At 46.2% G+C, this 23,485-nt stretch overlaps 1 protein-coding gene across 12 annotated transcripts in view; it reads left to right on the plus strand.

Annotated features, from left to right (window-relative positions):
- Positions 1–23,485, plus strand: part of GPR132 (G protein-coupled receptor 132) — a 123,587-nt gene that overhangs the window by 61,121 nt on the left and 38,981 nt on the right. For 3 of the 12 annotated variants that reach the window (XR_013929754.1, XR_013929756.1, XR_013929757.1), the window contains one exon: positions 14,625–16,670. The exons of 6 other annotated variants lie outside the window; for them this stretch is intronic. The gene's annotated coding sequence lies outside the window, so the exon portion shown is untranslated. Of the gene's footprint in view, positions 1–5,349; positions 6,043–14,205; positions 14,269–14,624; positions 16,671–19,082; position 23,485 lie in introns of those variants that run through there. 3 more of the 12 variants (XR_013929755.1, XR_013929753.1, XR_013929758.1) reach the window with 3 other exon arrangements.

The following is a 23,485-nucleotide window of genomic DNA, read 5'->3' on the forward strand; positions in this document are numbered from 1 at the left end:
CCACCCCAACAGCAGATGCTACAGACCCCACGCCCCGGGCAGGGGAGATGCCCCTCACTCGCATTGGCAGCCACCTTCACTGATGGCATTCCCAATGCCAAAATCAACTCACAGTGCTTCATCCTGATCGATCCTCAACCAATTAGCGAGCTTCCTAACAGGATGTCCTGTCGTGTCACTGTTATCTTTATTTGCACAGTGCTTCAAATGCCAGAGAGATGGCTGGGCAGCTGGGCAAAGCTAGACATTGACTTAAAGGAACATTGGCCAGTTTAGCATCTGCTGCCTTAATTCCCGATGGCTTCGCAGGGAATCCTCAGACCTCCCTCCTCGGACTCAGAGCCTGAACTCACCAGCAACCCCTCCACACCTCCATTATTTTTTTGTTTTGTTTTGCCTTATTTCTATTTTATTTTTGGGTGAGGAGCAAGAAAAGTCTGGTCCCTCCTACAGCTCTAACTGTATCAGGCCAGGCTCATCCTGAGGGTCTGAGCAGAAGCACATCCCAGGCTCTGGGACCTACCCTTCTGGGAGCTGCAGTGGTGGAGGAGACTGCCTGGGCAAAGGAGTTTTCAAATCCCACCAGAACATCTTGCCTGCGAAAAGGGAGTCTCTGAGTCACCACAGCTCCTGCTTCCCTTTTCCACAAAATCACACTAAAAAAGGCTGGTTCTTGCTGCTGGCACCAGGCAGGGTTGGAGCAGGGGGTGGTGAAGGTGTAGGAGGACAAGTGCTGCAGGGACTGGCTCCTACCGCCCACCAGTATAAAGCTCCTGTCTGGCAGGTGGTGTTTCTCCACTGACTGCTCACAGAGCCCAGTACCCAGTGCTGTACAGCCAGCAGACCAGGACACCTGCCCCCGGACGAGCCCACCTTGCCTCTGACTTACCCCAGCCACAAACAGATGCTCACAACAGCTTGTGCAGTGGTGTACAACCCCCCTTTCGGAAATGGCGTGTTAACAGTCAACCGCTTATTATCCTGATTGGTTTAGCATTGCATTTTGGCTGATGCACAAAAGCCTTGCAGTCACACAAAGGAGCCAGTGTCACACTAGCTGCAGCTGAGCAGTAACATTATATAAGGCTAATGAAGGTAGAAGAGAGCGTGGATCCCCGTGAAGGCTGGAGCTGTCACGCCAGGGAGTCTGTTAATGCTGCAGCTTCACTTCAGCATTGTGAAGGATTTGGAATCACTTTTTTGGCCAGTCTCCGCAGACTAGAGGGTCTACTGCAGGATGGTCTGTGTAACTGACAGGCAGGGGGTGACAAGCATGGGGAAGTGGCACGCACACAAAATATGTAATGAAATGTGTGTGCGCACACTCATTGAACATGCAGAAATGGAGGCTAGCCTCAGAAGGGAGACCAAAATGAAGGAGAGACTCTTGGAACTGGTGACCCTTGGCCACCTATGTCTGCGCTGCAGTAGGGTAAAAATACTGCAACAGCTGCCACCAGCCCCGTGAGCATCTGAATTACCTGGGATCCCCTGGTGTACCACCTCCACCGAAGCCTTTCCTGATCTTTCCTCTTCCAACTGGCTGTACCTTTCCAAGTCTAATTTAACTGACCATTTGTTGAACTTTATCTTCTCCGACTGGACCAAAAACATTGTGTGTAAGTGCAGGAAACATGGAGAAGCAGTTTAAATCATGTTCTTTAACTTTGCTGGAGAAAGGGACCTGGCTGCTGATTACATGGGGCCAAACCACGCAGCTGAGGCTTTCTAATATTGCCTCAAGGAGTGTAATTTCAGGGAAACTAAGCCTGGCCTTGAGTTGGTGCCCAGAGGTAGGGGAAGTAGAGAAGCAGCGTGCAGGCAGCCTGCACTGCTCTTCCAGGCTCTCTGCAGAGCAGGAGGCTCAGGGTTTCTGTGCCGTCTTCCTGGGGACCAGGTCTGAGCCAACGCATCAGTGCTCAGTGGAATGGTCCCTTCATGAGCATGTGTCTTTGTCCACACTGCAGTTCCTGGGACCTGACAGCAAATTGCAAAATGACTGCATATAAAACAGGTCACCTCTGGGAAGAGGAGGGGAAATGAACTGTCACAAAATACATGTGAGAAAAGGAAATGTTTGCTCTTAGAAAATAGGGTATGTTGTCCCTCTGCAAGCCTAAATGCGCCCTTCCCAGTTAAGGCACTTTAATAGCAATGGGGAATTGTCCTGTCCCATCTGCAGAGCAGCACCTTTGGACTTCTCCTTTGTTAATGGAGCTGAGATTTCCCCATCCCCCAGTGATGACTGGAGTAGGTGGCCTGAGGAAAAATTCTTTATTCATGTGAAGACAACCCATCAGGTTCATTAAGCTGCAGATTACATAGGTTGATGACAGAAAGAAATTAAATAAGGTTTTGTCTCTTTACTTCCTTATTTTTAATTGAATAATAGACAATTAATTTGATTGAAGCTAGTAATGTTAAACAGTTTTCTAGGACATCACATTGAGAAATGTCTCATCCTGCAGGTTGCCCTGTTACTTCTTTGGCAGTGATTTTGTGGCAGTGATTTTAAGATGCCCACTGAGATGTAGCTCCTAGATTGTTATGCCTTTTCTTTTTTTGGAGAGGTTGGTGGAAAGTAGGGTTGATATCATTATTCCATATTTAAGCCTGACCCAGGGGTGATGGAAAAGCAAGCTAGTGTGAAAATAGGACAACTCCAGTGAGAGCTAGGAAGGAAGAGGGCACAAGACCCAGGCTGCTGAAATGGAGAAGGTCCAGAATGAATGTCGGGTGGACAGATGCCGCTCTCCTGTTCCTTGCGCTCATGCCCATGTCAATACTGGTGCATCCAGTGGGAAGTTTGCCTGGACACATGAAAGATTGCTTGAAGGAAAACAGGCTGAGTGCTTTCCAGCCCGCATCTGCAAAGCCCACGGGGGTGGGCAGATGCTCAAGGAGGGCTGCCTGATAAGTTATAGACGGGCAAGCCACTTCCTCACCTCAGTGCCTCTGCCAGCAGCCATGCCAATGCCCAGGCTGATCAAATCTGGTGTGGAAAACAAGCACGAGCTCAGTGGAGCAGGAGTGTGGTGAGGTAGCTGCCCCTCAACAAGGCTGGCTCTCTCCCTGCCACAGAATGTGGAATACTGTTTGCTCCAAGCACACATAGTTTGTGTGGGTGTAGATTTACATTTCGTTAAGGAAAATGAAATAAGGGGGCTGGTTTCAACTAGCCTGCAGTTTTATTATTTGCAAGAGCCCTTGCCTTCATGTGATGCTTTACGTAACAGCCTTACACATCTGCAAAGTATGTAAAGCATTTCCACTGTTGGGAAAAAGAAAAAAGGGAAGGAGATTTCTGAAAGGTACTGTATCCCCTGGGAGGACTTCACAAGGAATTTTTAGCTCCCACCAGACAAGAAAACAGCAAGGATCAAGAGTCTGTTCTCTAGGGCCAACTTTCCCTAGGTTTATGAGATAGTAGACCACACTTCCAGGCATGACCACAAACCATGCTTGAGAACATACCTGATAATGTCTTCAGTTCAGAAATAAAATGCTAAAATGGGATGGGCTGAGTGGGAAAAGTGGCAAGAAAATGGGACATGCATCCTGATCTCAGGGAGAAACAATGGTACCAGGAAACCCATGAAATTAAGAAATGGATAGAGCTCAGGAAGCAGGAGAGATGTTACTGGGGGCAATCTCTGAGCGGCTGCAGAGCTGCAGAGAGCTGAGCTGAGGGCTATGTTTCTGTCTTACATCACCTAGAAGACGTGAACAAGCACACTCCTTCTTCAATGCTTATTATTACCCTATCTGATAGTGCAATGTATATACATGTAAGGCTGCAGAAAAAAATAGCAAAAATGTTATGAATGCCTCCAAGGAGGATTGGAATGAATGAGAAATGTCTGAAGCTGTTCAAGTGCAAAGTCTAGTGAATCAGCCCATCCACTTTTCTTTGGCTTCTGAGTCTGGGTGGACCCAAACCACAAAGAAAAGAGGAAACAAAGGTGGAGTAGACATCGAGAAAGATCTTTCTGAAACTTGGCAGTAAAATGTAACAGCTCCCAATCACTGCTCAGCCCACGCAATGTGAAGCAATTGGAAAGGACTGGAAAATCACTGCATGGTGCCCTGAGGTGCAGGGGGTGTTAAGTGTGTTTCTTTGCCCCAAGAGCCACTTAAGAGTTATATGACTTCTGAGGAATTGTCACCAAGTTCCTCTCCCACTGGGGTTTCCCTTAAAATGACCTGTAAAACCACAGGAAATGTGAATGTTCAGTTCAATTCAGTAGTTCTGCTTCGCACTTAGTTGTCCTCATTTGGAGGTATGTCACCAATTCTAACAGTCTTCCCCATTTTTATAGTCGGGAATAAGTCTCAGGCTGTGAGACTCCTTCAAAACAGAAATTTGTAACTTGTCATAGTTTCTAAGTGCCCATTTTTTGGACATAATCCTGCAGGTACCTCCTATAAGCAGCATGGCTTACCCCTGGAAGATCTCCAGCAGAACGTACCACACAGTCAGAATTGGTTCATCAGGGTCTCAGGAGCATAAGACTGTCCAGCTCTTTTCTGCCAGTTCCCATCCTAAAATTGTAATATAAATACTAAAAAACCAGTGTTTCTCCTTCCATGTATCACCTGCACCCACAATCCCACATGGAACTTGGCCTAGAAAAGTTAGATTAATATGAAGTCCTAGAGTAGCTTAGACAGATTTGTGCCTTCAGGAAAGGGTTGGATCCAGTATTGTCCTAGCTCCTTTACCAAATCAGCAGAAAGGTAAGAAAAATTAGTACACTGTTTCGTGCAGGCCCTTTGCCATGGCTCTGCTCCTGTCCCACCAGCCTGCTGTGCACAAGCCAACAGAGGGGCTGAGGAACCCTGCTCCAGGAGAGAGGGGAGAGCCACCAGCCTCCAAAACCCCTGCTGGGGTGTCCATGAACCTCTCACACATGGTGCAAATAGGAGAGTTAATTCCCCTGCCAGGGCTGTAGCCATCTGAGGAAGACAGACGTTGCATTTTCCAGCAAATGAAGAGGGTGATATTTCTTCTGTGGATTTATTTAGATCCCCAATTCTGCCATATAAAATGCACGTCGAAACACCTTGCACTGCTGCCCCCGTGACTGGACATCACTCCCTTTCTTTGCCTGAACATCTTGGCTGGGAGCCATTTAGCAGGAGCCGTTCCTTCTCTCAGTTGTTTGCTTGATGCGCTCTCCTGTTTGATCCTCTCCTCCTTCCTCCTGAAAGGTTCACCACTCGGCAGATATATTTGCATTACTAATCTGTCTCAGGTCTTTTTACTGCTGCCCAACTCAACATCTGATCTGCACCTGATCCTCTTCCTTATCACTTTTCTTTACTTATTCATATTTCTATACAATATAGGACTGAGAGATCACTACCAGAAACGTGCCCTGATTGTGCCAGGCCCACAGGGAGAAATGGTTCATCATCTGACAACTTTACAATTGAAATGGCCAAGACAGATGGACACGTGGGGTGCAGAGGAACTGACCACCATGCTTGCACCCTTCATCTGGACCACACGCGTGTCCTCCTTGCCCCTGAATGTGGTTTCCCCCGCCTGAGGTTTCCCCTGCCTGCCACATCATAGTGAAGAGTGACATGAACAGTATCTCTTGCTTCACAAGCAAGCATCAGGAAGCTGGAGGAGTCCTCTCCCTCCCCTGACCCACCCTGCAGGACTGTCCTCCTGGACTGGAGTTGGGTTAGGTCCTTCTCCATGGGAGCTCCATCCCAGCATGAGTATGGTGCAACTTATTCAGCTTTCAAAAATGATTTGCAGGGCAGAGTTTTACTGTTTGACCCCTGAGTCGCAGCCTTTCCCCATTGTGCACATATACTATTCTTTTGCCAAGAAAATAGTACCTTTTCTTCACTGAAGGGATAAAGGTAAAAACTTGCTCCCAGAGAGGAAGGGAAACTTTTCTTGTCTGGTTTTTGCCCTTTTTGTAATGCTGGCACCAAGCCAGCTTGCTGTGTTTTACTTTCTTTCCTCTGTATGTGTGAATTTTTTTCTTTTTTTTTTTTTTTTTTTTTTTTTTTTTTTTTTTTTTTTTTGCACAGCTCCAGAGGAAAAGGCTTTCTCAGTCTTAACATCCTGTTCACTTCTGCATACTTTTGAATGCTCGTTATTAAAAGCTAGCTATTTATACACAGGAACAAAGTACATTCCACTAACCCCTTGTGGCATAACTCTGCATGCTGACTGCTAAGCTCTAGAAAGGTGAATCGAATGTATGACAGAAATCTTTTTATAGGGATTGAATATCCACTGTACATCAACACAGTAATACCCTTTTAAAATTCTCTTTGCTATCATGTCTTTGGAAATATGAAAGGAAAACCTTTCAACAACCTCATTCTCTCTGACTCTAATCTTGATTGTGTTGAGAGGGATAGGTGCCAGATAACTGTATCGGTGGAAACAAAGATAAGACGGCTGTGCATACTATAAACTGTTACATTGCTGGAATTATGTTCTTGGACAGATGCAGTGACAATAACAGGACAGCATTAATAGGGTGAGTGGTTAATTTATCAATGTATCTTTCAAAGAGATCACGTTGCATTTCATTGCTGGAAAACTCCTAAGAACTTAAAATGAATCAAGAACAAGTTCATTATCTCAAAATCACCCGTCTGACAATACAGCACAGTGACATCTCACAAGGAGAGGTTCATTTAAAAGATGCCTCTGTGCAGCTCACAAAAGGGACTGGGGTTGAAAACAAGATGTCAAAGCAACCTCTGGGCTGAGGAATAGAAGGATCCTTCAGAGAGGATTTGGATGTTTTGGGTCTATCTACTCTTGGAATATCTTTAAGACAAAAGATTGGTGCCCAAGGTGCAATTTAGCATTTTTGCTTTGATTTTCACTTTTTTTATACTCCCATCAAAGGATACCTGATGCCCCCTCCAATTCACAGCTGGTACATTGGTTTCAAAACCCACTGAATTACACTTTTCATCTTGATGGAAGCTTCTTCCACCTGCCTGCCCCAAAAGTGCTTTACTGTATGCACAGCTGTGACTGCAGTTCCACCTGGCATTCACCCACCTGAGTGTTTGCTCTGGGCCTTCAGGAAAAAAAAATAATCTACCCACACAACTGTGTCTCCACAGAACATCATGCCCCAGGTCTCCAGGAGGGAATTCTGGTGAGACCACATCATGACTTCCACCAGTATATCACAGGAACGGAGCAGGTACAGAACTTCAAAGTCCCAGCCTCTCAAGAGGACAGAGGCTGTAATGCCGTCCCACCTCATTTGTAGAGACTCTCTGATTGATGCATCACCCAGGTTTTGTAGGTCCTCCTTGTACTGTGCTGGTACAAACTGTTTCAGAAAGCCTTGGCAAAAGAGAGCAGAAAAAGTAGCCCTCCTTAACCCAGTTTACTTGACAGTTTCCATAACAACTTGACACAGCTATTTATATAGTGAGAGAATACCATTTGTGCTTCATCATTTTTAGAACCTTTGTTGCCATATCAACCCCAGCACCATGTAGCACAGCCCCATTCAGTTCTCTCTTGTTTGCTCAGAAAGAAATTTCGCTCTCAATGAATTGAAATTCAGTTGGTCTTAGAAGGACCCTTGAGAGGCCTACATGTCACTTAAAATATTGTTTGAGCCCTATTTTAAATGGATTTGTGCCTATGTGGCCTACCTGCGCCAGACAGGTGGGATCATCTGGAGTGGGAAGCAAAGATGACAACAGGGTGGACAAGCAGACCAGCAGTGCCAGCAGATTGTTTATCTTTCTTGGGAAGCAAACAATCAGAGGAAGGGAAAACTAATTTTGAAATGCCAGAGTTTCAAAGGCTTGGTGTTAGCGTTCCTGAGTCTGCATTTCGGGAGGGAGGTTGAGAGTCAAGGAGTTCCGGCAAAGAACAAGGTTAGGGTGCAGTGAAAATCAGGATGGGTAGAAACGTGGCAGAAGACAAGCATCAGAGGAGAGAAACCATGTTCCTAGAGGAGGAGAGGAACCTTACTTGTGAGGTCTTAGGTGCTACTCAGTCCTGGATTCCTTCCCTACAATGCCAGGCACCAAAAGACAACCCAGAAGGTGAAAGACTTCCCCAAAGCACAGCTCAGGTGGGGGTTAGCTGTCTCCCAATACCTCTCACTGGAGGAAGCCGTGGTGCTTGGGCACTTAGTTATGTCCTTACAGCCAGTGAAATTAATCTGGGCCTCAGGTTCTCACAAAGGCCTTTTTTCTGGTTCCTCCTGACTGCTCCAGCAAGCGCACATCACTTGCACAGGTATGGTCTGTCTGGGGAAGTTCAGCCTTAAAGACCCATGGCACCAACTCTTCCCTCCCAGGCCAGAATATAATTAATTTTAAAATACTCATACAATGTGCAATCACAGGTACCTATAATCCACCTAACACATTCGGCCGACTAAACAGCATTCAAATGACCCTTTGACTGCGCTGCATTTTGTCACTCACACATCCTCCTCCTGTTGGGAGATGCCAGGTCTGTTGTCTGTGCCCTGACACCCCACTGTCACAACCTGCTGTGGCTGCTACTTTCCCAAGACGCTCCTGTTCAAAATAGGTGTCCCCCATCTCCCCTCCTTCCGAGATCTGAAGGTGTCTATGTATTCCCTGGAGCAAGCATCCATTTGGCATAGCAAATTTCATACAAATAAGGCAACCAGTTGACACGGTGCCAGTGATTTAGCCTGCCTTCCACCAGCAGAAATGCACACAACAGCGTTTCCAAGCACTGTCAGTTCCTGGTTTGCATTAGTCGTATTGTTCTGTCTTGTCTTAATCATCTCAGTATTTCTACAGGGTCTCCAGTGAGACTGAGGAGCATGTTAGCAGCTCCGGCATGGCTGTGTTTGGCTGCCTGTGTCAGCAGATGAGAACCTCTGCCTCACGGATGTGTTTTGTCATGTAGCAGTGCTGAATACAGACTCTGCCGGCTTTATTAATAGCAGCCGTATTATTTTAACAAGATGTTCCACCAAGCCCTTGGACTGGGGACAATAGGAAATGGCACTTACATGTTTAAATCTGCGGCACACTGAACTGTTTGAATCGGTATGATTCATTGTCAGACAGGACTATGTCAGGCACTGCAGGCAAAATAAAACAGGCTGCATATGCACGACCTATATGTGTCCTACGCGTAAGCTGTATGAAATGCATCCTGCCCAACTTCTGCTTGCAGAAGCTGTAAATGAGCTCCATATATCCTTTAAAGCATTCTTAGTAGGATCTTAGTAGGAACTTGGGAAGTGCCAACCTGGTGCCTTTAACCGTAATCTCAGACGGTGCTAGGAGCTCTCTCTTGTCTTTTCTGCAGGCACTTGGAGGATATCTGGCTGGCTAGTGGAAGGAAATAGATTTAGATATGTTCTGGAAAAGGTCATTTGATTCTTAAACCCGGTAGTTACCACCCACACTTCATCAAAACCCAGAAAGTTTCAGAGTTTTGTCATGGTTGTTCTTTTCATACTGACAGGTATTAGTTTAGCCCTGAGAAATCTGGGAAGCCCTGTAAGTCTGAAACTTACACTGCTCACATTCCCTCAGCACCTGCCTTGACTGATTGGTATGCCTGGATTTCTTTCCTCTCCCCTCTCTCCCAACCCCTGCTAGATTTGCAACATAATTGGTACTATTTAAAGTTACTGATTTCAAGGGGAAATTTCACATTGGAAAAACTGTTTCCTGAAAATACTAGTCCTCCCATCAAAATCGTAATTCTGAAAGCTGTGATATACCCTGAAAGCTTGTGGCTTACCATACAAATGGACCAGTGAGAGACTTTTCTAGAATTATTTGCTTTACTTGCACTGCATCTCCAGTCCTGGAACAGAAATGGTCATAAGCAACATGTATGTGATTCTTCCTTCAGGATCCTCAGCCGAAAACACAAATGCCTTTCTTGAGAGCAACCTGTCCTGGGAGACTGAGGCAGAGACAAACTATGCCACTGCCAACACCCCTTTGAAAGGCTGAAATTCTCATATCCAAATTAGGATTTCTTCAAAAACTGAAAAATGCCTGCAAGCTGAACAGAACAGATCTGATAAAATCTGTAAGAGTGTTCCCTGGTAATTCCCAGCCCAGCAACATGGTCCATCTCTATTGCTATTAAAATAGTGTCTTGTTCTCTGCTAGTTGCTTTCAGTATGAAATCAGGCCTTACACATCGTAATTCTCTTTGTAATTGTCTGCAGAAAATAGTTCTGAGTTTACATTCATATGACAGTGATAGTCACCATTTTAAAGAGAAGTCCATTTGTCTGAAAGCTGCTGCAAAATCACTGCCTTTCCTCACAGACGGAAAGGTTGCTGACAGACAGATGCTCTGAGCATCTCACATGGTCACCATTTAACCCAATTTTTCCCTTCTCCTAGCCCTGCTCCTGAAATTTTGTCCAACCTAGCCTGCCTGGCCCTGCTAGGAACTAAAAGCCATCCCATAGATGCTTTTCTTTGGGAAGTAGCAGGGAAATCTGGCAGCACTGTAGCCCCTGTAGCACCACAGCCATACACAGCATGTGGTGTGCCTTCCCTGCTATGCCGGGCCGACACACAGGACCTTCCAGAGACGTCAAACCCTCCATCTGTTGCTGATCAAAAATCTTGTGCATAAACCTCCCAGATTTTGGGACAACCAAGACAATTTCCTCACTGTCCCCCTTGGCCCTTGGGTGTCTGCCCTCCAGCTGCAGCAACAATTTCAGATACGGGCAGAGGTCTGTGGGCATCATCTCCCAGCGAGAGCTGCACAGCTTCCACCTGCCAAAAGCACAACCTGCTCCTTGCCCTTCGGATGTCAGGTGGACTCTGTACCTTTGGTTTTTCTATACCTAAAACAAAGAAAGGGAAAAAAATATCCACGCTCCAAATGCCAAGCCAGGGTCTGGTACACTATAATGTGATCCATCCCATTTATTTTATAGCACTTTAGTGCCTCTCTCAGTTGTCTCACTACACAGACTTCAGGCAGAGCGGAGCCATGTTACTTAGCAACTCGCAGTACACATGACAAAATTAACCCAAACAGTTTTGTTTATTAACTCTTAATAAGGAGCAAACAAAACCGCAACCTGAGCGTTTGACAAGAAGAATGTTTTCCATTTTGGGTGCGTTACTAATATTGCAGATGACAATGTTATCTTGGGTTTCTGTGGGATTTTTTTTAGCTCTTTTGTGAAGACCTATTTGAAGCACAAAAGTCTTCCCCACCCTCCCCAGTGCCTGCCATTTCTATAATGGAAAAAGTATATGTAATAATAGAAAAATTAAAAGACTACTGGAGCTAACGAGCTGTAGCTGATGCATGCTTGGCCCTGTGAAATCCAGGTTTGGAGGCTGGAGATGTGAATGCTACCCCCAGAGTCTGGACAAATTGCAGGGGTGGGGTTTTCAAACTGCTGTGATTTACTCCAGGCTCTTCAGAAAACATGACCATATGTTACTCTGTCCCTGTACCCCAACCCTTGAAATACAGCTCTGCTTCACAGAGATTTTATGAGGATGCATGTATTAACACATGCAAGGTACCACAGGCTTGATTTGAAAAGGTATTTAAGTGGCTAACTAAATCACTGATTTCAGAGGCAATTAGGTGTCTAAAGATCTGGTCTTCAGACGCTGTGGAGATACGAGCCAGAGCTGTTCCTGAGACGAATATCGAGGGTGTCACTTGTGGAATATGTTGGGTTATGTCCATCATAAAAAGGGACTAGATGCATTTTTTTTATGGTTTCTGCCATATGGACTTTAAAAAAGAATATTGTAGTTGCTCTTTGAAAACATCTAAAACTTGCCAGGCTTTACCAAAGGACAAGAGCCCATTGCCTTGCTGTCTCAAGGGATTCGGATGAAAGGCTCCTGCCAAGAATTTCAGCCCTAGGAGAGACTTCTGCAAGATTATTTCCAGATATGAAACCCTTTTCCTGCTGTGCTGCTGAGCCCTCCCCGTCCAACGCTTCGTGGCGACTGCTGATAATGAAAGCGCAGAGTGCTCCCTCCCAGGCATTAACCACAACAGCTGATCCAGGCGGCCTTTTCCGGCTTTTATGGAGACAAATGAGTGACTTGCGCATTCTTCTGAGAAACTACTTGGACACCAGATACAGCATCTATAGGTTTTTATGGAAGCAGAATGCAGATTCTTATCAGACTCTATTTATTTAGCAAGTAATGACAAATGAATTCCTTGGAAACTTACTCCCTGTAATCCCAGAGCACAGAGAGCTCAGCACTGGAACGGCTTGGAGGCAGGGTGGTCAGAGGCACGTAGTCCAAGGGTCACGCTCTGCCTGGTGCCAGCTGATGGAAGGGGTGGCAGGGAGGTGACAGAAGGAAAGGGGATGGAAAGGGAGCAGTAGATGAGAGAGAAGATCCACTTGCACTCTGAGCTCTGCAGCTAGACTCAGTATCTTTGAAGGGTTTCTGCCCAGGTGCAAGTGAGGAGGTACAGGCTGGAAGGATGCCAACACATCCTCGCTCGATGCAACGTCGCGTAAGGAAATGGACAGGTTCTGAGAGTATGACAAGATCGCTTATCTTATCAAGGCCATCCTCTGTCCTACACACAAATTTTTCCTTTTTGTACATTTTCCAGTAGGCTAAACCTCAGTGGATGTAAGCATTTCCCTTAGGAAGTCTTTCACAAGTGACTTGCTTTCCCTGCCAGGAGGTCTTGCACAGACTGCAGCTAGAGCCCCATCGCCAGGTGTTCTCAACATAAAAAGGAGTAGGTTCAAATATATAGGGTATTCTTGCTAAAACTAGCCTGCAGCCTTGCTCACCTCCCCACCCAAGATTTTGGCTAGCATCTTCCAAGGCTCCCTGAGCATAAAGCGTTTTCCCTTTCATGAGCACTCAGTGCAGAGGGGAAGCGGTCAGCCTGGGAAGGCACAGAGGCAGCAGGTCTGTGCACACCCAGGGGTAAGGCAAACTCCCCTCCTACAGTGCTTGCTCAGCTTCATTTGCTACACAGCCCATGGGCTTTTCACCCTCTGCCCCAGCCTTTTCTGTGCATCCCCTTAAAATCTTATTACTGGTAGCTGTGAGATCCCAGAGTATATCAGGAAAAAGTGGTCCTATCCTGCCACATGGAGTAGGCAAGGGCCTCCCTGTTTCCCCCAAAAAAATTTCCATCTCTGTACCATTATGGCCTTCGCACAGTCTGGTGCTGTGTTTTTTCCTCCATGGAAAGACAGGCCAGCTTTGTTCCTACATCTCAGGTAAGAACCAAACCCTTCTTTCCCATTGTCTTCTACCTGATTTCCACAACCCCTGTGGTCTTTGACATTTGAATGAAGACATTAAGGTAAGGCCAGCATCCTTTCAGTAATAAAAAGCTGACAAAATTGAGTGAACCTCAAAACTGAAGAGACTTTCAGCTTCTTTAGGGCTGACATGACTATGTTGGTACCATGTGGCACTGGCCACAGCTGAAGGGTACACATTGACTTGGCACATCAACAACTGCAGTGCCAAGAAGGTTGAGGTTTTCACTCTTTGCTGAGGACAGCAAGAAATATGACTGGCCATCCCTGACCCAAGCTGGGCTGCAGCTTTCTCAGCTCAACCGGATGCTTATCTCAACTGGTAGCTACTTGATGTTGAGTGTTGGTGCTATACGACATAGCAGGAGCATCAAATCCTAGAACACATGAAACAAACTTTGGATTGATTTTCAGCAGCTCCTGGCCTCCAAAAATGTAAATGAGACCAACTGAGCCTTGTGGACCCTGGTGTTAAGTGTGGCTCTGGGAACAAGGAAGGGGTAGGCATGTGGTTCAGGACTTCAGCCCTGAGATCTGCTTCTGCTAGCTAAAGTGTGGACCGGCTCCAAGAAGAAAGAGCTGAGCTGATGTTTCATACCTGGTCCCCCTTAAGATGCCTGGTCTGTTTTCTTGCTCAGCTCCCTCACCAGCCCCAACAGAGAGGAGGAGGAGCGAAATACCCAGCTGCTGCTCTGCTCCCAAATCAACATCTCTGAAATGGAGAGGCAAGCTTTACCTAAAGCGTTGCAGAAGAAAAGGACAGTATACTTTGGGGAAAGGAAAGCACCTTGTCCCCGACCACTCACCAAGGTTTCTTTTCCTTCTGTTTTTAACCTTTTGCCCTTTCTCTGTGCACTTTCTCCAAGAGGAAATCTGAAAGCTGGCATTGCCTAAAAACCTCTTTTTAAGCCTTCCTGATTCCTCACATCTACATTTTTTTTACCCACAGCTCCCTCAGTCACACCCATCTAACTCGATGCCTTACAGCAAGAAGACTTGGATACACATGAAGGTAGATTTGAACTACTGCCTCTGGTAGTCACAGCGTATGCTTGTGCAAACTAGGCTGAATACAAAGGTTTCTAATGAAAGTTTATACCATTCAGGTCCCTTCTGGCAGCTACAGATGTCCCTCTCAGCCCAGCACAGAGGGACATTTGTAAGTTTGGTTCACACTCTCCTGTCAAACCCATCTTGTAGAGTTTGGGGGTGCCCAGATGTTCAAGCCACCCTGGGCCCCGTTATGCTCCATTCATCACAAAAATTGTTCTGGTGCAAATGCCCTAGACCAGTGAAAAATGTTCCCTGGGAGACTGGGTAGATTATTCTCCTCCACCCCTTTCCCTTCTTTTCCTTTCTTTGTTCCAGGGCACTGGTCAGCCCCTGGCTCACCACCCACAGACACGTGCGCACACAGCCGGGCCAAGAGGGGAAATGAATCATTTGCAGTGGGAGATCATGACTGCAGGATTCTTATCTTGAAAATGAACGTGCACATCTTCAGGAGCCTGGTGGAGCAAAAAAATCTTGGCCAACTCAAGAACTTCCAAACAAGATTTGCTGGGGGTCAGGAACAAGTCTACTTTCTTATTCATCAAGATCTTCTTCACCAAAAAAAACCCCAACCCAAACAAGCTATACACCAACATTTTCAACTGTAAAATATGCACACTGGGAATAGGGAGATGGGAAAATCCCTACAAGATCAGTAGCTCCAGGCAGGATATCCTCTGTGTTGTGAGTTTCAAGGGTCTTTCAGATTCCTGAAAGCTGGCAGGCTGCAGCCATTGTATCAAATTGGATTACATGGGTAAGAATTCCTGATCTGAATGTCATTTGGCTGCAGCTGCTGCGTACAAGCCAACGCTATGTAGACAATGCTCTGAAAATCCAGCAGGTCCTCTGAGAACTTAGAGCTTCTCAAGGCAAAATTAATTAAGGAGTAATGAACTGAGCTTTTGATACCACAGTGGAAGTGTTGCTGCAGGCACAAACACTAAGAGAAGGGTGCTTTTGACTGATTTTTAATTAGAATTTAATAGTGCCCTGAAGTTACATCTCTCATTTAAAAAAAAAAGCTTACCTAGTTCTATGTGATGAACAACTCAAATTAGATTTTAACATATGCAAATAACTGATCTGGAAGATCTGTGTGGGAGTAATAGAGATAGGACAGGTTAGATCCTTGACCCTTTACGGTTAATTTTTCTTTAACTGATCCATCAGTCAGTTTGTTTGCAATTAAACGTTAGAATTAATAGAGTTTAAAGAAGCACTGAAAAGCCATGTGAAATGCAGACACTGAGGGCTTCAGCTGAGGTAAATTAGCACAGCCCATTGATTTTAACCACATTAACTGTATTAACTATCTCACTGGAGTGTACAGATCTTAACTATATGCAATATTTCCAAGTCACGGTCAGTCCTGAGTCCCTACTTACACCAAATAGCCTCTTACTCTCCAAGATGTTCCATTAGTTAAATACAGCTCAGCATGTATAAGCCTGAGGAAATCTGCCCGTGGAGTCATCCAGATTGCTCAAAAAGCTCTAGCTGGAAAACAGTGTGTGTTAGGTACTCCAAGAGCTCCTGGGGTGGCTTAGCCAAGGAGGTTTGTATCTCTAAGACCTTTGCAGGTATGTTGTTACTGATAGCATCAAGAAACCCTGCTGAGCAAGAGCCCACAGAGTCTGGACGGAGATGAGTTACCACGACAGGAGGCCAGCAAAATGCCTTAGTTCATCCTGAGCAAATAGCTCCTTTGGCTGCCACTGTATGCAAGAGAATATTTGTATCACGTAAATATAACTGGCCCTCTCTGTCTGGAATGCTGTGTTTTTGCTGCACTTCTCTCAATAAATGTCCACCTCAAGATGAACAATATCATGCAATGTTAAACAGTAAAATTAAATAATAAATGTGATTGCCCTCAAGTGATCCTGCCTAGCAGAGATTACCACTTAGCTGCTTTTCAGATGCATCTCAAACTCATCTCATTCAGAGATATGATACAGCTGCTTAGCTATCTGAAAACAAAACTCCATCGTCATCTTACAACATCTGGTGGGGATAGCTTTTACACAGTTAAGCAGATCAGAGAGGAGCTGACAAGACACATAAAATCACACCTCCTGCTCAAGACAAAGGGCATTTGGGTACATAACGTAAGTGCCACAGTTCTTTTCCTCCATTCACTGTACTAAAGCCTTGCAGTCCCGGATAATAAGTGACCTGAATTGCTTACACATCTCTCGCAGTCATGCGCTGTAGCAGTTGGCTGTGTGAAGTGTCAGCAGCAGGCTGGACACAGCCCATAAGTTCTGGTCTGCAGTGCTCAGGAGTCTTGTCTGTACAGTTCCCTATATTTTAGGACTTCATTAAGCATAAGGGGAGCAATAAAAAGTGGTGCTTGTTGTGGTTTGGAGTTTTTTCCTTGCTTCTTTTTAATTATACAAGAATTTAAAAGAAGTGCAGAAAGGTCATGCCAAGAAACTGTATCTTTCCTCACTAGTTCCATGTCAGTTAAGCACTGATTCTACAACTACTGAAAAGCAAGTCTATACCTTCTCTTTGACAGGTCCATGATCTACTGGCAGGGTTTCTGTTTAGACATGGGGCGAAACATCCTATCGTTGTTCTACCTGTCTATCAGACACAGCACAGGGACAGTTGTTGATGTAGCTTAAACATCTAGGCTACAATAATCTCTTCATGTGACCCATAGCAGGTCACGTTCCTGAAGACAGAAGCTATCAGGGGGTGATGGAATGGGCAGGGTGAGGGTTTCAGATAATGGGCAGGTTATCCATGCAGCACCGGGCAAGGGTCTGAAGGTTCGCTATGTTTGATGGGATGCTGTGCATTTGGTTTGCTTCTGTAGCAGTATGGCGACAGGGGATCATGCTTCAGCTGTCCATGTGATATATGGAGCCTTTCCCCACTTTGAATCCTGTTATATTAGTATCAGTCACCATCTGTGGTGATAGATCCCTACAAATGCACTTCTAGACGCGTTTTGCTTTCGCAGCCGTGGGTCTTTCCCACTCTGCATTCAGATTTGGTGCCGAAATAGAGGCGCTGATGTTCCTTCAAACTGCCTCTGTCATCTCAGCACTTAAATCAACTCAGACATCACAAAACTTTGGTTTTTTTGGCTGTTTCTTTAAATCTTCAAGATCCCAGATCACTCTTCTGACACTTGTCCCAGCAGTCCTCGACTGTTTTTTTCCTTATTTATGCCAGCCTCACAAACCCCGCTATTTACCAAGGAAATATAGGGCATCACAGCAGTAAGTGTTGAAAGCAGCAGCATCTAAATGCCCAGAGTAGTTGAACTATCAAGGTGAGTCCTTTGGGCATGAAGAAGGACACAGGTATAAATTTGGGCTTGGGATGCTTTGGTGCGGCAAGAACAGCTGGGAAAGCTCATGGGTAAATTGTTCTCGCTTGGTGTTTATGGGACCTCTCATCACTGGTTTGTACTTTCTTAGCTCAGACATGAGCCTGGGGAGGATGTATGGGGGCTTGACAGGTAGCGAATGATAACGGCTCCTTGGCAGTTCCTCTGCATCACCCCCAGTGTGATGTGCTTAAAGAGCGTCTAAAGTGGGTGTTGTTTCAAGGGGATAAAGCAGCTCTTCAAGCAGTTTTATGGCTTTGTAATTTATTTACCAAGGCAAGCTCAGGTCAGTCACACTATCTGTTTCTTTTTTAATGAGGTGCTGTTTATTTTTCACTCTCATGTTCTGGATGGATTGAGACACAAGGAGGTCAAACGACTTCTCCCTGAATTCTCCAGGGCTTCCAAAGTTAAGTTACTCCACCTTTTAATGTCAGAAGAACTGCAACTTTCAAAGGTGTTCAGAAACTTCTCCTAATGAGAGGCCTGCACGAGAGCCTTGGTCTTCTGTGTACTGTCGAGCTTTAACAGCCACACAGCTCCACTCACTTCAGCTGAGCCTCACTGACAGCTGAGGTGATCCAAGGATACCCTTTGGGAAAGGTCTGCAAAGAAGGATTTTTCATTAGCTTAACTACTGATCTGGACAAATTCAGATACTCCCACTGTTTTTCAGGTCTGAAATAGAAGCTTCTAAACTTAGCCTGGAGTTTTCTGTTTCAGACCAGTCAAGGACTGCACACTTGCCTTTCTGTTCAAATATACCAGAGGGACTTATAAAAGATACTGACCCTCTATCCACACCTTGCCTCCACTTTAAAACTGGTGGAACAGACAGGGGAATTGAGAGATCCTTTGATGGTGCATGGAAGTTAACTATTAAACATTCAGAGACTTTTTTTCAAAAAGAATCCCTTTTTCTTTTCCCCTTTCCTTTCGCAAAATAAGCAAACCAAATCTGAGACTAAATAAAATCATCCCAGATGTTCTTGCACAACCAGGTCATTAAAGAAAAGCATCAGGTGAAACACAATAGAGGTTGGTGTCACTTTTGGTGGTAAAACACAGAACCAGCGCTCAGGTCTGAGCTACGGTGGTGCCTGTGGGTTTCAGACACACACGATGTTTGGTGCTGCACAACAGTAAACCTGCAGACAAGCTGCTGAGCTCACCTCTGAGGCACACCACCACCCCAGGGACCTCCCAGCTCAGATCTGGGGGTCCAGCCCTCTGCCACAGGGTATAAGAATAATGAGGTCACAAGAAACGAGCTACCTGGGTAAGGCACAAGGATAACCCATGGGGAACTCAGGAGAGCTGAGCAGGTGTTTACATCCACTTGGGAAAGTCATCATTTCTGGTGGCTCAGGGTGTGTGCTGGAGAGGCATCATTAAGGATTTACACTGTGATTTTGCTTTTTCACCAGCACCTGCCTTCAGCCAAGGCTAGAGACAGCCATGGAGCTGGATGGACCCTTCTGACCCAGCTCATGCTTCAGACTTTATGTGGAGTAGCTCAGGTTCTTCCCACAGAGACGTCTCAGTTCCTGTACCAGCAGTTAAGGTGCTTGCAAATTCCTTTCTCTTCTGTTTCAGGGAAATGCCCAAATAAGCAGGCCCTGGATGGTCTTGGGAAGCAGGGTCTCAGCCTCTCCCATTGGAGCTGGTCCAGTTTGCACTGCTGGTTAGCTGCTCACTGGAGCAGGAACCCCCTAACTTGACTTTCTCACATCACACACGAGTGTCCTTACCGTGGGGCTGGAGAGTCCATCTTCCACTTCTGTCTGGTTCAGTGAATGGTTAATTATTTATACACCATGGAACAGCTTCAGCAGGAGACTTTGAGACCAAACCCCAGAGGATCTATCAGCTGGATGCTCACAGCACTTTTTCAGGACGTGGGAGACTCTGCATGAGCCGTAGGAAACAGAGGTTCAGTGTGGGCTTCCAACAGCCCAGAATGGGGGCTTAAACCAGCGGCATCTGTTTCCAGTGCAGATTACTGGTGCACTAAGAAAGCTTATGGGATACAGCCATTTACAGAGCTTCTCGTGCCCTGTAAATTTAGAGGATGAACTCTTAAGTCAAATCGGGAGAGAGGATAGACTTCCCATTTGTTTCTGTGGGCTAGGAAGTCATCCGGTAGGATTTAGGCACGATCATTTCAGCCAAGCCAAGATTTAGGCAGGTCTGCATATATCACCGTGTCAGAAATGTAAACACTAGAGCTAAGTGGGGCAGATGCCCCTGCGCTAGGGTTAGGCTCAAAGCGGCAATTAGACACCTAGCTACCTACCTTTATGGGGTTAATCTGCAATAACTCCACAGCAAAAAGCTGAGGAAAAGCTATGTAAGTGATTATATAAGAATATATAGCTAAAACAGAGGAGAGAAAGCTATAAAGGCATACACGAGTGCAAGCTTCCTGCAGCATAGCCTTTGCTTCGGTTGTATATCATAGGGAGAGATTTTATTAGAGCTCATTAAATTTTAAAGCTTTAATGGTACCTTCCGCGATTGGTACAAAAAAAGGAGAGCTTGACAAAGCATTAGTGCAGCAGGACGAGAGGCACCCTCCACTGCAGTGCTGGTGGCTGGGGGACCAGCTCCCGGCTGGAGAGCATCCGCGGGGTTAGTGTGACATCGTCTGGCGAGAGGCGGTACGGGTCCTCAGCTCCGGGCTGGAGCATCCCTAGGCTGGCAGGAGCCCATCAGGGGAGCAGAAAAGATTTGGGAGGTGAAGGAACTGGTCCTGATGCCTTTCAGAGCGTGGGAGCGCAAGCAGGACTGCAGCAAATCAAGCAGCACAGTACAGCAGGCTCGGTGCAACAACGCTGTAAGCAACTCAGAAGTCCAGATTCTCACTTTGTATGAATCGGTTCTGCTGTAGCTAAACCTGCCTACTGGGGCTGTCAGGTTTTAGTTTCTGTTCCCTCATTTTCCCCACTCTTGGCTTTTTTTAAGCTTCAAAACTGTAGCAACTAGTTGACACATTTCCTCTTTCCGCTTGTCTGCCACCTCCAGCCACACTTTGTGGATCAGGTGAGACACAGAGTCGTGGGACAGTGCTGCGGCCTCGTAGCAGGAATGTCTGGGAGCAGGAGGGAGTCCCTGCAGAGCAATAAGGTTACTCACAGGTGGATGCTCTGTGCATGGTTTGAACCTTTGTATTTAGAAACTAAAAATCCATCTGCAAGACTGCTGTACTTCAAGGGCAGCAGGGCTGAAATTTTCAAAAAAATCCCTAAGGGTGTTACAGATGCGAAAGTCAGCCTCCTCGGGTGTCGAAGGCCCACACACACTTGGGTCTCTCCCTCCCTGAGCTGTACACCCACAGCAGTAACCTGAAACTCTCTCCATTTGGATCCAGGTCAGGGAGACACCATAAGACTTCATTTGCCTGACTCACCAACCTCCTTGCCAAGTGAGCATGAAATTTTCATGACACTGAAAAGGAGCTGATCTACAGCCTCCTAAATGTCACCGCTCTGGAGATTTTATACCCAGGAAGCACCCTGAATAACTGATTTGCTTTTGGGATGCAGGATTATTTATGTACTTATTCCTTCATTTGAGGTGATGGTAGTGCTGGTGGTTTAGGACAAATGTATCAACTGATCTGGGGAAAACAAAGTGTCATCTTGGGTGGGACAAGACCACCTACCAGCTCTGTATAGGAAAACCTAGGAAAATGGGAAGATGATGCAGGGTTGTGACACTGGGCCAGGGAAACAGTCTCCAGTCTTGGAGGTGGAGTCCCCACCAGTTCACATTTTTAATACAAACAGTGTCAATCACTCAGACGAAGCTACTGTTGTTCTCCAGGGATGCTGAACATCCATTCAAATACCTTTTAAAGGGCAGCTGAAAGTCGCCTCCTAGAATCATTCACAGCTTTGTGCGGTTTTGTTTTTAAGTTTGTGTCTAGTATGTTTTGGTCTTCTCCAAAATGCTACTGAAAAAAAGTGAGTGGCCCAAGCAGTGAATCTGAATGTTATCCATTGTTTTCAAAGCACCTGGGTAGAACAACAAATGTCCTCAAAGCCTAAATGCTGGCACAGCTCTCCCCAACATTTTCTCATCGTTGGCTCAAGTGACAGCCACAGAGGCACGTGAAACTTTTCTCTGTATCCCATTTTTGCAGTCTCATGCTCACAAGGGCTTCCCTGGCTTTGCCCATTGTACCCACAGTGCCTCAGATATTTTCCCTGCCAAGACTGAGCTGTTTCCAAGACCAGGGTCATACAGCCAGGCATAGCCAAGAGGAGCTACAGCTGCGGGGACTGGAGCAGGGGGACAGACTGATGGCTCAGTGAGAACAGAGCGTCGTACCCCACGCCCCGAGGATGTCATCCATTCTGCAGAACCAGCGCTTGTAGAGTCAGCCTGGGCCATTCCTGAATTCCTCTGGTTTGAGAGGTTCAGACAAAAACTTACCTGTCAGTTAGAGGTACAAGATCCTTCGAAGCCACATCTTACAAGCTGAGTCTTGCTTTAACACTCAGTGGGGCCCAGGCTGCGTTGCTTTATTATTCAAACACACATCTTAGTCATGTTATTTTTTCAACATGGAAACAGCTACATTCCTTCTTCAAGCGAAGAGGTTGGATGTGCAGCCTGCACAGCCGAGGCATGTCTGAATTTGCCTCTTTTAAACTCTTTGATAATTTTCTCTATCCCTGAGTAACTCAAATAGTTTTACAATGAGTGACCCAGGGGAAAAAAATTAAAACCACAACCGAAAAACAACTTAGCCCTGACTGCATAAGCTTTGAGAAGTTCCCTTCAGATCCCTAAATTGTGACGACTTTTCCATGCCACCTCCGAGTCCTCTGCATAAAAGTGTGTGAGCTCCCTTCAGTCATGCAAGAGCAAGATCTCTGCACAGGCAGCAGGCACGTGAGGATATTTATTGAGGCAGCCAGCCTACCCAACGCAGTGTAAACGTGCTCACACACCAAGAGCATGCAGGAGCTCCTCACTGCCGCTGCAGGGTCTCTGATAAATGGCCAAGCTGAAAACGAAAAGCAGCTTGCGATCAGCAGCAGGTAGCTCTGTCGAGCTGCTCTTGGCCCAGCGTGAGGTTTCCTTCCCTGTGGCTCCCCGGGAAGAGCTGTGCCTCTCGCCTGTGGAGGTCCAGGCTCTGTCCTTCAGACACATGGAACCAGATACACGTCCATGAGCAAAGAATGCACCTACATCTGAGAGGGATGCAGTGGTTATCCACAAGCAGCCAAGTAGCAAAGCAGTAAAGAAGGAACTTTTTTTTACTTTTAAGAAGTAAATCTCTAATTTTTTACTTTGAAGAATTAAAAGTTATCTTTCCTGTCAAAAAAAGGGCTGCCTTCAGACCATCTCTCATGTAGCCTTTCTGACCTGGCGCTGTGACCCTGGCGAGGTGGTGATGGTCCTGGCTGCAGCAGTTACAACTCTGCACCCCCAGCCAGTGGTCCAGCCCTCCCGCAGGTCCTGCCTGGGGACAGACAGACAGACGGACAACCCAGTTCCCCTCTGACACGTACTTTCCCGGTAACTTCCTCTGTTTCCTAGTCAGAGGAGCTAGAAAGCTTCACGTGCATTTTGACACTCCCCAAAACCCAACCACAGAACAGCTTTGATGCATGCAGCAGAGGACTGTCATTTTTTGAGTCCGGGGGAAGGCACACGGTGCCACCAGCCCCAGGGACGGAGGGGACACCCCGCAATGCTCCCGTCCATCACTAGATGCCCTCCTCGCTTGCTCCGGGGACAGCTCCTGGGTTCTCTTCCTTAAAGCCCTGGAGCAGCTCTCCAGTCCCTTTGCCCATCCTGAGTGGTTGTTCTCTGCTCC

This window comes from Falco punctatus (genome assembly GCF_963210335.1).
Source record: "Falco punctatus genome assembly, chromosome: 7".
Classification (NCBI taxonomy): Eukaryota; Metazoa; Chordata; class Aves; order Falconiformes; family Falconidae; genus Falco; species Falco punctatus.